Genomic DNA, 14,557 nt, shown 5'->3' on the forward strand with positions numbered 1-14,557 from the left:
TACGAAACAGCGGCAAGAGAGCTATAACTAGAAGAAGGAAAAGGAAGGAGATAGCATTGTCATTTGTCGATCATGCAATTTAAAAGTATGAAAAAAATTTAATCTGGGCTAGGTGGCACCCTCATAGAATCCCACATGTCAGGAAACTGAGGTGGGAGGCTCGTGGGCTTCAGATCCGCTTGGACAGCCCACTGACTGCAGAGAGAAAAAGGGAAGAGAGAAAAGGCAAAGGGAGGGGAAAGGAAGGAAAAAGAGGAAAAAAAAGAATAATTGTTAGGCTGGGTGTCAATGGCTCACACCTGTCATCCTAGCTACTCAGGAGGCTGAGATCTGAGGATCATGGTTCAAAGCCAGCCCAGGCAGGAAAGTCTGTGAGACTATCTCCAATTAACCACCAGAAAACCGGAAGTGGTACTGTGGCTCAAGTGGTAGAGTGCTAGCCTTGAGCTGAAGAGCTGAGGGACAGCGCCCAGGCCCAGAGTTCAAGCCCCACCACCAACAAAAAAGAAAAAAAAAAAAGAAAAAAAGAAAAGAAAAATTGTTAGAATTCATAAGGGTTTGAAGTATATTGAAGTATATGGACACAAAATAAACATTCACATATCAACTCCTGTCCTCTTATCTACAATGAGAAAACAAAGTGGAGAGAGCCTACAGTAATAGTAAAGATTAAACAGCCTAAAACCACCCTAGAAAATAGCTTTACAATCCGTGTACAGAAAGAAGACTAAAATGACAAACTTTACTGAGGGTTTTAGAGGAAGAAAAAAAAAAACAGACATATATGTCATACTCTTAGTGAAGATAATTTGTGGTGTAACCATGTTTTGCCAAATAGAAAAGACATGTCTATATGTCAATTAAAATGTCAGTGAAACCTTTTGGGAAATTTGCCTAAGTCATTCTGAAGCTCATTTGGAAAAACAGACAGAGCATGAGGCACAGTTGCCACCCCCACCAGCTCTCCTCCTGGGGAAGGAGATGGCTGGGGAGGAAGCAGGCAGGGGACTGGCTGCCATTGCCACACCCACGGGAGAAGATGGGAGTCTGTTCCAAACATTCAGCAGCCTGCGGGAACTAGGGCAGAGAGGCGAAGGGGCCAGGGAACAACGTGCCAGCCCTTCTCAGGGAGCTCCAGTCTTCAGGGTAGCCAGGCAACAGACAAAGGAATGCATGCCATCACATCCACGGGGGGAAACTAAGGCACAGCGAAGGGGCACAGGCTCAGAGAGGGCTCACAGACCAGCTGCTTGAAGGAGGTGGCGAAGGCCCCAGGGTGCAGGATAATGTGGACCAAGGGCCCCACTCACACGATCCATAAGAAGAACAGGAAGCTGGGTAGGGTGGGACTTAGGAGTCTCTACCTCCGCTAAAGGGCCTCCTCCCTGCCCAGGCTACCCCAGTGCCGCAGCAGTGAGACTTGAGTTCAGCCAGCCGACGCATTCTCCTGGAATCTGGAATGCAGACACACGACTGCTTTGAATACTCAGGTAAAGGGACACTGAGCAGAGGGAAGTGGGGCTTCTAGGGCTTCAGTCAGTGCAGAGAAGAGGCCAGGACCAGCATGGGGCAGGGAAGAGTCAAGAGAGGACAGAGAGAGATGGACTGAGACAGAGATACCTATAGAGAGAGGAGGTAGAGGGGGAAAGAGAGAGACAGAGAGATGGTGGGAAGAAGAAAGAGAAGCCACCATGACTTTCCAGGGTCTCTGATACTCAGTTTGTGAGTCTCACAATGTCACCAGAATACATCTTTTATCAATTATTCTTCAAATGACAAATTAATCAGACTTAGCTAGATCTCTGATTTCCCAAACATCATTTTAGAGAATGAATATGCTTTTTAAGAATTTCATTCTTGGGTTGGGAAAGTGGCTCAGTGGTGGAGTGCTTGCTTTGCTCTCATGAGGCCCTGGGTTTGATTCCTCAGCACCACATAAGCAGAAAAGGCTGGAGCTGAAGAGCTGAGGGGCAGCGCCCAGGCCCAGAGTTCAGGCCTTGAGCTGAAGAGCTGAGGGGCAGCACCCAGGCCCAGAGTTCAGGCCTTGAGCTGAAGAGCTGAGGGGCAGCGCCCAGGCCCAGAGTTCAGGCCCCACGACCAACAACAACAACAACAACAAAAAAAAGAATTTCATTCTTTAGCCAAGCACTTGTCGCTCGTGTCTATAATCCTAAGTACTCAGGAGGCTGAGATCTGAGGATCAAGTTTTGAAGCCAGCCAGGACAGGAAAATCCTCGAGGCCCTTATCTCCAATTATCCATCAAAAATCCAGAAGTGGAGCTGTGGCTCACACGGTAGAGTGCTAGCCTTGAGAGGAAAAAAGAAAGTGAGTCTGAGTTCTGGGCCTAAGTTCAAGCCCCAGTTCCAACATAAATAAATCAACAAATAAGCATTTCATTCTCTAATTCTCACCAGCATTTTAAGAAAAAGAAAAAGAAACTCTTAAAAACTAGAAGGTTAATGCAGCTGCATTCTTTCTGGGATAGTATTCCAATTTTGTAACATCACATATGAGAGTTTTTCAGTTGACAGTGATGTCTCTCAAATTCTTTCAAGTTATTTTCTGTTCTGCCAACTTGTAGCATTTTTAGGATTCTTTAGCCAATTCTCAGTTCTCTAAATGGCTGCTGCGATGAATTTAGCAAATGCACACACGCACCGGATTCGGACGCCCAGTAGTTATAAAGCAGACAAGCAACTTGTATTTTATGGAATTAAAAAAAATTGAAAGCAGCTATGGCTTTGTCTGCAGATGATATTTCAAGAATGTTAATTTGCCTCTGTTCCAGAGCTACAGAGAAGAAGGAAACAGGAGAATCAGCACCCCACGCAGCCTGGCCCCCAAACTCAGAAAGGGGTCTGGGGAACAAGGGTGTTAGCAAGGAAGAAAAGGATGCTGGGGACTGGGTGAGTGTCACATGAAGGCTGTCAGGAGCAAGTGAAGGTCAGAGCAAGTTCACAAAGGAAGCAGAGTGGCCCTGGAGGCTGAAGGCAGCCAGTCTTGGTCAGCTCTCCTGCCCCAGGTTTCAGCATCCTTACAACAAGCCCCACAGGGGATCTTCCTTAAGACCAAAAACCCTGAGTGGAGAACAACTCAATTAAACATCTGCCCAACCCCACATACATACAATTAGGTTGCTTCTATTCTGCCATTACCATGTGTATGTGTGTATGTATGTATGTATATGGGGTGGTGGGTATGCTGATCCTGGGATATGGACTCAGGATCTGGGCACCAAAGCTAAGCTTTTTTGCTCAAATTTGGTGCTCTACCACTTAGTCACAGCTCCACTTTGGGCTTTTTGGTGGTTAACTCGAGATAAGAGCCTCACAGATATTCCTGCTCAGGCTGTCTTTGAACCACTACCCTTAGATCTCAGTACCCTGGGTAACTAGGATTACAGGTGTGAGCCACCAGTGCCCAGCTTCCAATGATTTTTTTAATTTAATATAACTGGAGGGCTGGGAATGTGGCTTAGCAGTAGAATGCTTGCCTAGCATTCACAAAGCTCTGGGTTTGCTTCCTCAGCACCACATAAACAGAAAAAGGTGCTGTGGCTCAAGTGGTAGAGTGCTAGCCTTGAGTAACAAGAAGCATTAGGGACAGTGCTCAGGCCCAGGACTGGCAATATATATGGTCATTATACTTCTACCATGTTTGGAAGTGTTTTCTCAGGATATAATTCCTAGAAGTAAAGAGTCAAAAAGGCTGGGTGCTGGCAGTTTATACCTATAATCCAAGCTACTTGGGATTAAAAAGATCACAGTTCCTACCAGCCTGGAGGAAAAAGTTCACTGTGAGCCCAGAACCCTGTGGGCACTCTGGCTGGGTGCAGAAGTCTGAGTGGACTGTGTGCCTGGAGAAGGCCGATGCCAGCAGGAAACCCACTGAGTATGTGATTGCTTATCTGGTATCTGAATACAGACACAGGATTCTGAATGTTTGACTTTCTGCAGTAATCCTGCCAAAAATCAGGATGAGTGCCTCTGAATACTTGTCTTCTGTTTCCTGAGACCTGCTTACCTGCCCGTTGGAATGTGCCCTTTGATCTGCATCCAAAACCACCCCAAGTAAACATGTATCCCTGACCCCTAAAAGTGGAGGATGAAGAAGACTATTCTGTTTAATCATATCTATAGTAAAGTCATTCCATGGTGCTATTAAGTAAATATAAATGAATATCATTGCATGGAAAATCCTTTATCTGCCATCATGGTTCTGATGAATGGAATAGGCAGTTAATAAGACCCCATCTCAGTTTAAAAAAAAAAAAAGGTGAGCATGATGGTGTATGCCTGTCACACCAACTATGATGAGACGCATAAATAAGAGGATTACAGTCCAGACCAGCCTGGGAGAAAAGCAAGACTCTATCTCAAAAATAACCAGAGCAAAAAGGACTGACGGTACTGTTCAAATGGTAGAACACCTACCTAGCAACCAGAAAGCCCTAAGTTCAACCCCCAGGACCACAATAATAAAATTTTTTTAAAAACCCAAAGAGAAATAACAGAACACAACTAAAATGGAGAACTGGATGAGGTGCCCCATGTGAAGTTAAACGTAAGTGTCATTAAGAATGGTTTCTCGGGCTGGGAAGGTGGCTCCGTGGTAGAGCGCTTGCCTTGCATGCCTGAGGCCCTGGGTTTGATTCCTCAGCACCACATAAGCAAAAAGAAAAAAGCTGGAAGTAGCACTGTGGCTCAAGTGGTAGAGCACTAGCCTTAAGCTGAAAAGCTGAGGGACAGCGCCCAGGCCCAGAGTGCAGGCCCCACGACCGGACAAAAAAAAGAATGGTTATTCCACTGGGCACAGTGGCTCACACCTATAATCATAGCTACTCAGGAGGCTGAGATCTGAGGACCACGGTTTGAAGCCATCCCAGGCAGGAAAGGCCATGACACTCTTATTTCCAATTAAGCACAAAAAAATCTGCAAGTAGAGCTATGGCTCAAGGGGTACAGCACTAGCCTTGAACAAAAAAGCTCAAGGACAGTACCCAGGCCCTGAGTGCCAGCCTCAGGACTGGCGCAAAAGTCAGAATGGTTTCTCCATGCCCACCTGTTTCTATGGAGATGGGATCTTGTAAGCTGCCAGCTCTGCCCAGCATGATCATCGATGAAGGATTTTCCATACAATGATAACTCATTCATAGTTAGTTAATGTCACCATTTGGAAAGAGCTTTTGCCAACTGACACTAGACAGATCTGAGTCAATGAGCCAGCCTTTCAGTGCATTGAGTAGTTAAAACATCGTAGAAGTTCAATGCTCAACTATATTCAATTTAAAAAAATGATTGTTGAGCTAGGATGTAGCTCAGTGGCAAAGCTCCTGCTTAGCAAGTGCAATATTCTGGGTTCAATCCCCAGTACCAAAACAGAAAAGACAAAAAAAAAAATTATTGTTACTCAATAGGTCTCAATGCACACCGGGTATTTGTTCTTTAGGATGATTGCTATCACCCTGAGTTCCAACTCCAGTACTATCAAAATAAAGGAAGGAAAGTAAAAAGAAAGTTCCCATATGTTAGTGTATATTCATCTGTTTCTCGTAACTATAACAAAATGCCAGAGGCAAACCCACTTTACAAAGAAAAAACCTTGTTTAGCTCATGGTTTTAAAAGCTGAAAGGCCCAGCGGTGTGATTCAGGTTCTGACGAAGGTCTGCCTTGACTCTGTCACCTCGTGGCGAATGCAAGGATGGGCTGTGGGCTGTGTTGTATGGAAGGAGAAGATCACACCACCAAAGCAGGGTTCTGGAGAGACAGGGTGCGTGCGTACTCTCTCTCCTGCGATCTCTCCTTCATTCTCTCTCCTGTGTATTCTCTCTCCCTCTCCCTCTCCCTCTCCCTCTCCCTCTGTCTCTGTCTCTGTCTCTGTCTGTCTCCCTCTCCCCCCACCCCCTCTCTCTCTGGGTCTCTGTGCTTCCACTAAGCTCCCCTTTTTTAGGCTCCTTCTCCTTCTTCATCTCCTTCTTCATCTTCTCTTTCTTCTTTTTCTTCCCCCTTCCTTCATCTTCTTTTTCTCTTCTTTCTTCTTTCTTCTCTTCCTTCTCCTTCCTTTTTCTCCTCCCTCTTCCTCCTCTTTTTTTTTTTTTTTTTTTTTTTGTGGTCTTGGTGTTGCATTCTGGGCCTGGGCGCTGTCCCTCAGCTCTTCAGATCAAGGCGAGCGCTCTACCACTTGAGCCACAGCGCCACTTCTGGTTTTCTGGTGGTTCATTGGAGATAAGAGTCTCACAGACTTTCCTGCCCAGGCTGGTTTTGAACCATGATCCTCAGGTCTCAGCTTCCCGAGTAGCTAGCATGACAGGCATGAGCCAACACACATGGCCTCCTCCTCCTTCTTCTTTTTTTTTTTTGGTCGGCCGTGAGGCTTGAACTCTGGGCCTGGGCGCTGTCCCTCAGCTCTTCAGCTCAAGGCGAGCGCTCTACCACTTGAGCTACAGCGCCACTTCCGGTTTTCTGGTGGTTTATTGGAGATAGGAGTCTCATGGTCTCTCCTGCCCGGGCTGGCTTTGAACCACGATCCTCAGATCTCAGCCTCCTGAGTAGCTAGGATTACAGGCATGAGCCACCAGCGCCCGGCTCCTCCTCCTTCTTTAGGCACTGCTGAGGTTTGAACTCAGAGCCCGATATTCTAGGGTCCATTTCTTGAAGGTTGCACCCTACCATGTATCCCTGCATGGAAGACCATGTTCCCAGCACATACACCTCAAGGATGAGCCTCATGCAAACCACGGGGTGTAAAGCTGAAGCCCCCTGCAGAAGCCGCGTCTCCATCAAGCATCTCGCAGACAGAGGAACCTCGCCTGTGGAGAGATGGGGAACAGTGCTGCCGCCCTGTGAATGATCTTGGACTTCGCCCTCTGCCCAGCATTCCAAACCTAAAGAAAGGCTGCACCTAAATGATTAAGATATCAACCGCTACAGGATCTTTCTTTAGACTTACAGACACAGCATCAAAATGTGTAACACAGCCCTTCCTTTCTTGCTTGCTTGCTTGCTTGCTTCCTTTCTTCCTTTTTTCCTTCCTTTCCATCTTTGTTTCTTTCTTTTGGGCTAGTACTAGGGCTTAAAGTCCTAGGCACAATCCCTTAGCTTTTTCACTCACACATCATCTCCCCTTCTAGTTTTTTACTAGTTTATTAGAGTTAAGAGTCTCACAGAAGCCGGGCACTGGTGGCTCACGCCTGTAATCCTAGCTACTCAGGAGGCTGAGATCTGAGGATCGCGGTTCAAAGCCAGCCCGGGCAGGAGAGACCGTGAGACTCCTATCTCCAATAAACCACCAGAAAACCGGAAGTGGCGCTGTAGCTCAAGTGGTAGAGCGCTCGCCTTGAGCTGAAGAGCTGAGGGACAGCACCCAGGCCCAGAGTTCAAGCCCCACGACCAAAAAAAAAAAAAAGAGTCTCACAGACTTTCCTGCTCCAACTGGCTTCAGACCTCAATCCTCTGATCTCAGCCTCCTCAGTAGCTAGGATTACAAGAGGGAACTATTAGTGCTTGCTCACCCCTCCTTTCTTTCTTTCTTTTTTTTTTCTCATTGGTTGTGGGGCTTGAACTCTGAGCCTGGGAGCTGTCCCTGAGCTCTTCAGCTTAAGACTAGCACTCTATCACTGGAGCCACAGAGCCACTTCCAGTTTTCTGGTGGTTAATTGGAGATAAGAGTCTAACAGACTTTCCTGCCCAGGCTGGTTTTGAACCACGATCCTCAGTTCTCAGCCTCCTGAATAGCTAGGATTACAGGCATGAGCCACTGATGCCTGGCTATCCCTCCTTTCTTTAGACAGGTGCATAGGCTAACACAAAGCATGTCAATTGCTATGAGATTTACAAACCTTGCAGAGAAGTAATACATTTGTCAAAAGAACTAGCCACCAGTGGTCAAAGTTGATCAAGGTTTCAAATATGTATATGGTGAAGACCCCATCCTCACCACCCCTCATGAGCCCTTCCTGCTAGCCCTGGCCTGAATCTCCTCCCTCTTCATAAAGCTCTTTGTGTGGCTGAGTTCCTGAATATGGCCTTAGTTGGGAGAGGGTTCATAATGTGACTGGTGCATGGGTTCCTCAGCTTTTTGGTGTGGCCTTTATGATTAAAACACTACAGGAAATAACTATAAAGGGTAGGAAGGAGCCAGATCAATTCAAAGCCAACCCAAGCAAGAAAGTCTGTGAGACTCTTATCTCCAATCAACCAAAAACCTAGAAGTGGAGCTGTGGCTCAAGTGGTAGAGGGCTAGCTTTGAGTAAAAAAGCTCAGGTACAGTGCCCAGGTTCTGAGTTCAAGCCCCAGGACTAGCATCGAAAGGGAGAAACACAGAGAGAGAGAGAGACAGAGAGAGAGAGACAGAGAGAGAGAGAGAGAAAGTAGGAAGGAGTCTGGCACCAGTGGGATATAATCTTAGCAACTCAGGAACTCCAGTTCAAAGCAGTCCAGATAGAAAAGACAAAAGGACTGGCTCAAGTGGTAGAGCACCAGCCTTGAGTAAGGAAGCTAAAGTGAGAGGGCAAGGTCCTAAGTTCAAGCCCAATACCAGCATATATGCAAGCACGCCTGCGTGTGCACACGTGCGCGTGCGCACACACACACACACACACACACAAAACACAGGGAGAGAGAGAGAAGGTGTAAATTTCCACTCTGGTGCAACTTTTGCAAGAATATAGAAGACAAAACTAAAAAGGTGCCTCCTCCATTGGAATAAGACATCAAGCAGGAAGGTTTATAAAAATCAAAGGAAAATAAAGTCACATGTTCCTGAAAGGGGTCTGCATGAGTTTTCTGTCTTGGCTCAGCAAAATATATCCCCAGATTAAGATCACTACTTCCTGGGACCAGAAAGTTCTTAGCCTCATTAGAGACAGTATCCAAGCAAGGATAGACACAGAGGAGACTTTGCAGGGTCAATTAACACAAAGGAAAGCAAATGCCCACCCAGCATGGGTGGGCAGACTCAGGCAGGAGTGCTATGCTGAGTCCCGAGACGTCAGGCGGTGACAGGTGTCAGCGTGGAAGCAGGGCGTGTGTCATCCATTCCCCACGGCAGGCAGGGAGAGGTTTGGGCCTTGCATGGTAGACTAGAGCTGTTTCTTGTGGGCTCCAGGGTCAGCGAGCCCCTGCTGCAGGCCACATGGTGTTCTGCTAGCGTCAGCCGTCCAGGATGTGACTTCTTCCCAACAGCAGAGCCACGGTTCTCAGCCACTGTTTCCTAATCCCTGCCCGCGCCTGCGTCCTGCCTCCCGGAAGCTCCCAGCACTTCTGCCTTCTTTCCCATGGAGCCTCACAGAACACCTTCCAGGCTACAACATGGAATTCCTGTTCCTGGGCCACGGTCACTCAGCTTTGCCTCAGAATAAACAACTCTTCTTGTTTCCTTAAAGCAGAGGGGTTTTGTTGCTGTTTGTTCTGTTTGGTCAGTCTTGGGGCTTGAACTCTGTGCCTGGGCGCTGTCTCTGGAGTTCTTGTGCTCAAGACTAGCACACTACCACTTTGAGCCACAGCTTCACTTCCCGTTTTCTGGTGGTGAATTTGAGATGAGTCTCACAGACTTTCCTGCCCAAGCTGGCTTTGAACTGTCATCCTCAGACTTCAGCCTCCTGAAGCCAGGGAGCTAGGATTTCAGGCATGAGCCACTAGCACTTGACTAAAGCAGAGTTATTTTATGTCTATAACAATTAGTGATCTACAGTTAGAACCCAGGAGAAAAGAACTTCACCCAGGGCTCTCTGTCACAATGTCACTTATACTAACTCAAGGAGAGAGATCTGTCTTCTTACAGCGCTAGGCCTTTCCATCTCTTCCCTTTCAAATCCAATCTTCAATTACTAAACCTAGAGATGTGCATTTTGACACACAGCCATGACATCCTCATTATCCTCATAAGGTAGGCTGACTGGAAAAGCCCCTGTAGTGGAAGGGAAGGGAAAGGAGAGGCTAGTAGGAATTTTCTAAAATAGAAAGTCTAGGAGAAAAACAACAGAATCATTATGCATATGAAGGAGACTATGGAACGTCACCTGGAATTATCACACTCTGGAATATTAACTATTCTACTCTAGTCTATTTGGTTTTAGTACTTTTTCAGTGTCATGAACCCAAGACCTCAAGCATGCCAGACACTCCACCACTGAGCCACACCTCCAGTTCCCACAATTGTTTTCAATTAAGGTGCTTGGAGACCAATAATTGCTGGAGGAGGCTTTCCGCTGTTTACTCTAATCATCCCTTACCTGTCTCAAGACACACCAAAGAACTCAGCTGCCTTCTACCTGGAGCAGAATAGATGAGAAGGAAATTACATCATTATGAACAAATTTATCAACAGACTGAGAAGTTAAAACCAGGAAGTAGAAAAAGCAGATAAGCTCCCTTCCTACCATAATTTTTTTCAATATTTAATTACAAGATTAGGAGACTCAGCTGAGGCTACCTAACTGCATCTTATCCTTTGACACAGTAACATTCTGAGGGGTTGGGGATTGAGCTCAGTAGAAGAGCACTTGCTTAGGCAAGTGCAAGGCCCAGAGTTGGTTCTTTAGCTCTGGGGGAAAAAAAAGAGGGCTGGGAATGTGGCTTAGTGGTAGAGTGCTCGCCTAGCATGCATGAAGCCCTGAGTTTGATCCTCAGTACCACATAAACAGAAAAGGCCAGAACTGTCGCTGTGGCTCAAGTGGTAGAGCACTGGTGTTTAGCAAAAGAAGCTCAGGGACAGTACCCAGGCTCTGAGTTCAAGCCCCAGGACTGGATAAAAAAGAAAAGAAAAAAGTAAAAATCTGAGATCATCACGAGTGGGTAAAGAAAGACAAAACGACAGGAGGAAAGGAGAGAGGAGAGAGGGAGGAAGAAAGCGAGTGATCAAACCAAGGCTAGCAGTCCTTTATGCCTGTAATCCTCGCTACGCAGGAGACTGAGAGCTGAGAATCTGGGTTCAAGGCCAGCCCAAACAGGACTTTCATCTCTAATTAACCACCAAAAAGTTGGAAGTGGAGCTGAGGTTCAAATGGTAGAACACCAGCCTTGAGCAAAAAAGCTGAGGGACTGCTCCTAGGCCCTGAGAAATAATTAGGGAAGAAGGGAAGGAAGGAAGGAAGGAAGGAAGGAAGGAAGGAAGGAAGGAAGGAAGGAAGGAAGGAAGGAAGGAAGGAAGGAAGGAAGGGAGAGAGGGAGGGAGGGAGGGAGGGAGGGAAGGGGAGGGAGGGAAGGGAGGGAAGGGAGGAGAAAAGAAAGAGATAAGGAACTGGTTCTGTCTTCTCTCTTTCTCCCTACTTCTAACTCTGGTATCCTAAAATAAATCCTTCCACCCTGCAAGGATCTCCTTTCTGTGAGATGCTTTTCATGAGTGGATCTCAAGGACCTGAGATTTTGCTTGGAAACTCTTTGGTGAGTGGCCGTCCATCCCCAAGTGGCCCATCTTATCTTCCCTCCCAGAAAGGAACCCTGAAGGATGAGTCCCCCGGGAGGAGCTAGCTGTGCGCCAGTCACCGCCTCCTCCAGCGCTCGCGCCAGCAGAGACCCGTGTCCTAGCTGCTTTCTGTCTCCTGTGTCCATTCATCTTCCCAGAAATATTTCTTTTTATATTATTATTTTTATTGTTATTATAAAGCTGATATACAGAGGGGTGACTGTTTCATAAGTCAGGTAATGAATACGTTTTTTGGACAATGTCACCCCTCCGGTCCCCAGCCACAAGTTTTTTTTTTTTTTTGCTTATGTGGTGCTGAGGAATCGAACCCAGGGCCTCAGGCATGCAAGGCAAGCGCTCTACCACTGAGCCACCTTCCCAGCCCCGCCCACCCACAAGTCCTACCGTTCATTTTTGTTAGCAAAATGATCTTAGCACACTCCCTCCCCTCTCCACAGCTTAGCATGCTCCCTTCCTAGGCAACACTGGGCCCATGTAGTAAAGGCGGTAAATAACCACCTCTACCTTGGGATGGCACTTCTCTGGGGCAGCTACCACCATAGAAGGCAGCAAGAGCCCCTTAGAATGACCTTCAGGTCTGGGCAGCTGCAGGACCCCTGATCTACTACTTGCGCAGCAGCCATCAATCCTAGTCACCATGATGAAGCCCCTGGTCCGCACGTCCACACCGGGGTCTCCGCCTCCTAGCCCCTTCCAGCCCCTCCTAAACCTCCGAGGTTATATAGGTCACCTCAGACAATAGCCGGTGCTGCTTCTCACTTCTCCCCTGTGAGAAAGGGTCTTGCCGGCCCCCTTTCCCGGCAATAAACCTTGCTTTGTTCTCTGTACCTGCATGTCTGCGTGGTTCTCTGGCAAAGTCTAATTTACCCTGTCAATGTTCAATGTCGTGTCTAGTAAGTACCACTGCTGCCCTGAAATCACTTCTCACCCTTCCAGTTTCTCCACACCTCCCCATCTTCCCCTACCCAATGAAGCCCCCACACCTCTCACATGTACCTTTCTCTGTTAATATGCCTACCAGCCTTGTCTGTTCCTATTAATGACCTCAGAGAGATCGAGTGAAGACCTTTAAATTCCCCCCTGCCCTGGCGCCTCCTGTGTCTGTTCCGCAGGAGGAGGAGGGGGTGGAGGGGTTTGCTGGGGTAGGAGGGTAGAGTGGGGCCTCCACCGAGTTCTCTGTGTAGATCTTGTGATATTCAGGTTCTCTGGAGAGCATCAATTGTTTCCTTTAAAGAGTTATTACTTTATACCGTCTATCTTCATGTCTGTTGCACACAAATGACCCCCTTAGCCAATGATGGACAAGTTCAGAAAACATGTACTTTTTTTCCCTTTGGGACCGGTCCTCAAGCTTAAACTCAGAGCCTGGGAGCTGTCCCTGAGCTTTTCTGCTTAAGGCTAGTGCTCTACTACTTGAGCCACAGCAACCCTTAATGGCTTTTTGCTGGTTAACTGGAGATAAGAGTTTCATGGTCTTTCCTGCCTGGTCTGGCTTTGAACCTCAATCCTCAGATCTCAGCCACCTGAGTAGCTAAGATTACAGGTGTGAGCCACCAGCACCTAGCTTTTTGCATTTGTGTGTGTGTGTGTACACACACGTGCGTGCATGCACAAGACAATACTGGGGCTTGAACTCAGGGCCTGGCCACTGACCTTTAGCTCTTTTGCTCAAGGTTGGAGCTCTACTGCAGTTCAGGTGTTACCCCAGCTTCTGCGGGAGGTGGTGCAGCCACATGGGAACACACAAGTAGGAGACTCAGCCAAGGGCATAAAGTCAGACCTTACCATGAAAACAACCAAGGAAAAAAAAGGAGCTAGAGGCATAGCTCAGGTGGTAGTCTGCCCACCAGAGGCAACTTAAAGGTTACTATAGCTAAGCCTGTGAATTAGCTAAAGGCAAAAAGGACAAAAGCTGAGTGTGTACACACACACACACACACACACACACACACACACACACACACACACACACACACACACACACACACACTTTGCATCTGTGCTCTTTGATCTGAGCCATTCTGGCCCACAGTCACTTTGCATTCATTTCCTGGAAGGACAGGATTGACCACTGCTGAGCATTTTGTGACAAAAAGCCACGGCCCTCCCTGGCCACACAAAGCTTTCTTGCGGGCTTATGGGAACAGGAAGAGCACAGCCAGAAGCCTGGACCCCCCTCCAGGCCACAGTGACCTGCAGACCTGGGTGGCTCCCCCCTGACAATGGCCGAGTAATAACCTCTCTGGGATCTCTGCAGAGATAATGGTGAGCCAGCTGCAGCAGTGACGGAGAAGGCTGTCACTGCACCCATTCTCACTTCCTGTCCCCGTTCTGTGTAACCTAAGGCAAATGCCTGTCACCTGGAGGACAGTGCCGAAGGGCCATCAGTCATCTCATGGCTGCTATGTGGCAGATCTCTTCTCTCAGTCTTCTTGGTGACTCTTTAATTTGGCATATAGGGGCACACGGCTAGATACGATTAGTGAACTCCCTGGAGTCTGGGCTTGGAGTCTAAAAAGGCTTGTTTCTCGTCTCCCGAGTACTGACCCTGAGTTCAATCCCCAGTAAATAAAGAGATTCCTAGTAAATAAGCAAATCATTTAAATCCTCTCTAGGATCTCCTCCCACCCTGCTTTTTTGTGCCAGTTTTGTGGCTTGAACTCAGGGCCTTGGTACTGTCCCTTAGCTTTTTTTTTTTTGTTAAATGCTAGCACTCTACCACTTGAGCCACAGCTCCACTTCTTGCTTTTTAGTGGTTAAATTGAAGCTGAGAGTCTAATGGACTTAATGGACTTTCCTGACTGGGTTGGCTTCAAACCTAGATCTTCAGACCTCAGCCTCTTGAGTAGCTAGGATTACAGGCATGAGCCACCAGTGCCTGGCAGATTTTCACTGTCTAATAGTAATTTTTTCACTGGCCCAAACAAGAAAATAAGTTGAGGGTGGGAAAGGGGGTTGGTGGGGTGAAGCTTATACTTGGACCTCAACTCCCAAAGAAAATCCCTGCCCTGCAGACCTCAGCCATGCCACGAGCTGCACTAGGCCTCTGCTGTGAGGTCTAGGTGCCACTCTGCAGGGCACAGGAAGCCGAGAGGAGCTGAGGTGGGGTTCAGTGCGGTGCAAGCCCGGGA

Source organism: Dipodomys merriami, unplaced genomic scaffold (assembly GCF_024711535.1).
Source record: "Dipodomys merriami isolate MVZ:Mamm:240054 unplaced genomic scaffold, mDipMer1.0.p SCAF_1, whole genome shotgun sequence".
Classification (NCBI taxonomy): Eukaryota; Metazoa; Chordata; class Mammalia; order Rodentia; family Heteromyidae; genus Dipodomys; species Dipodomys merriami.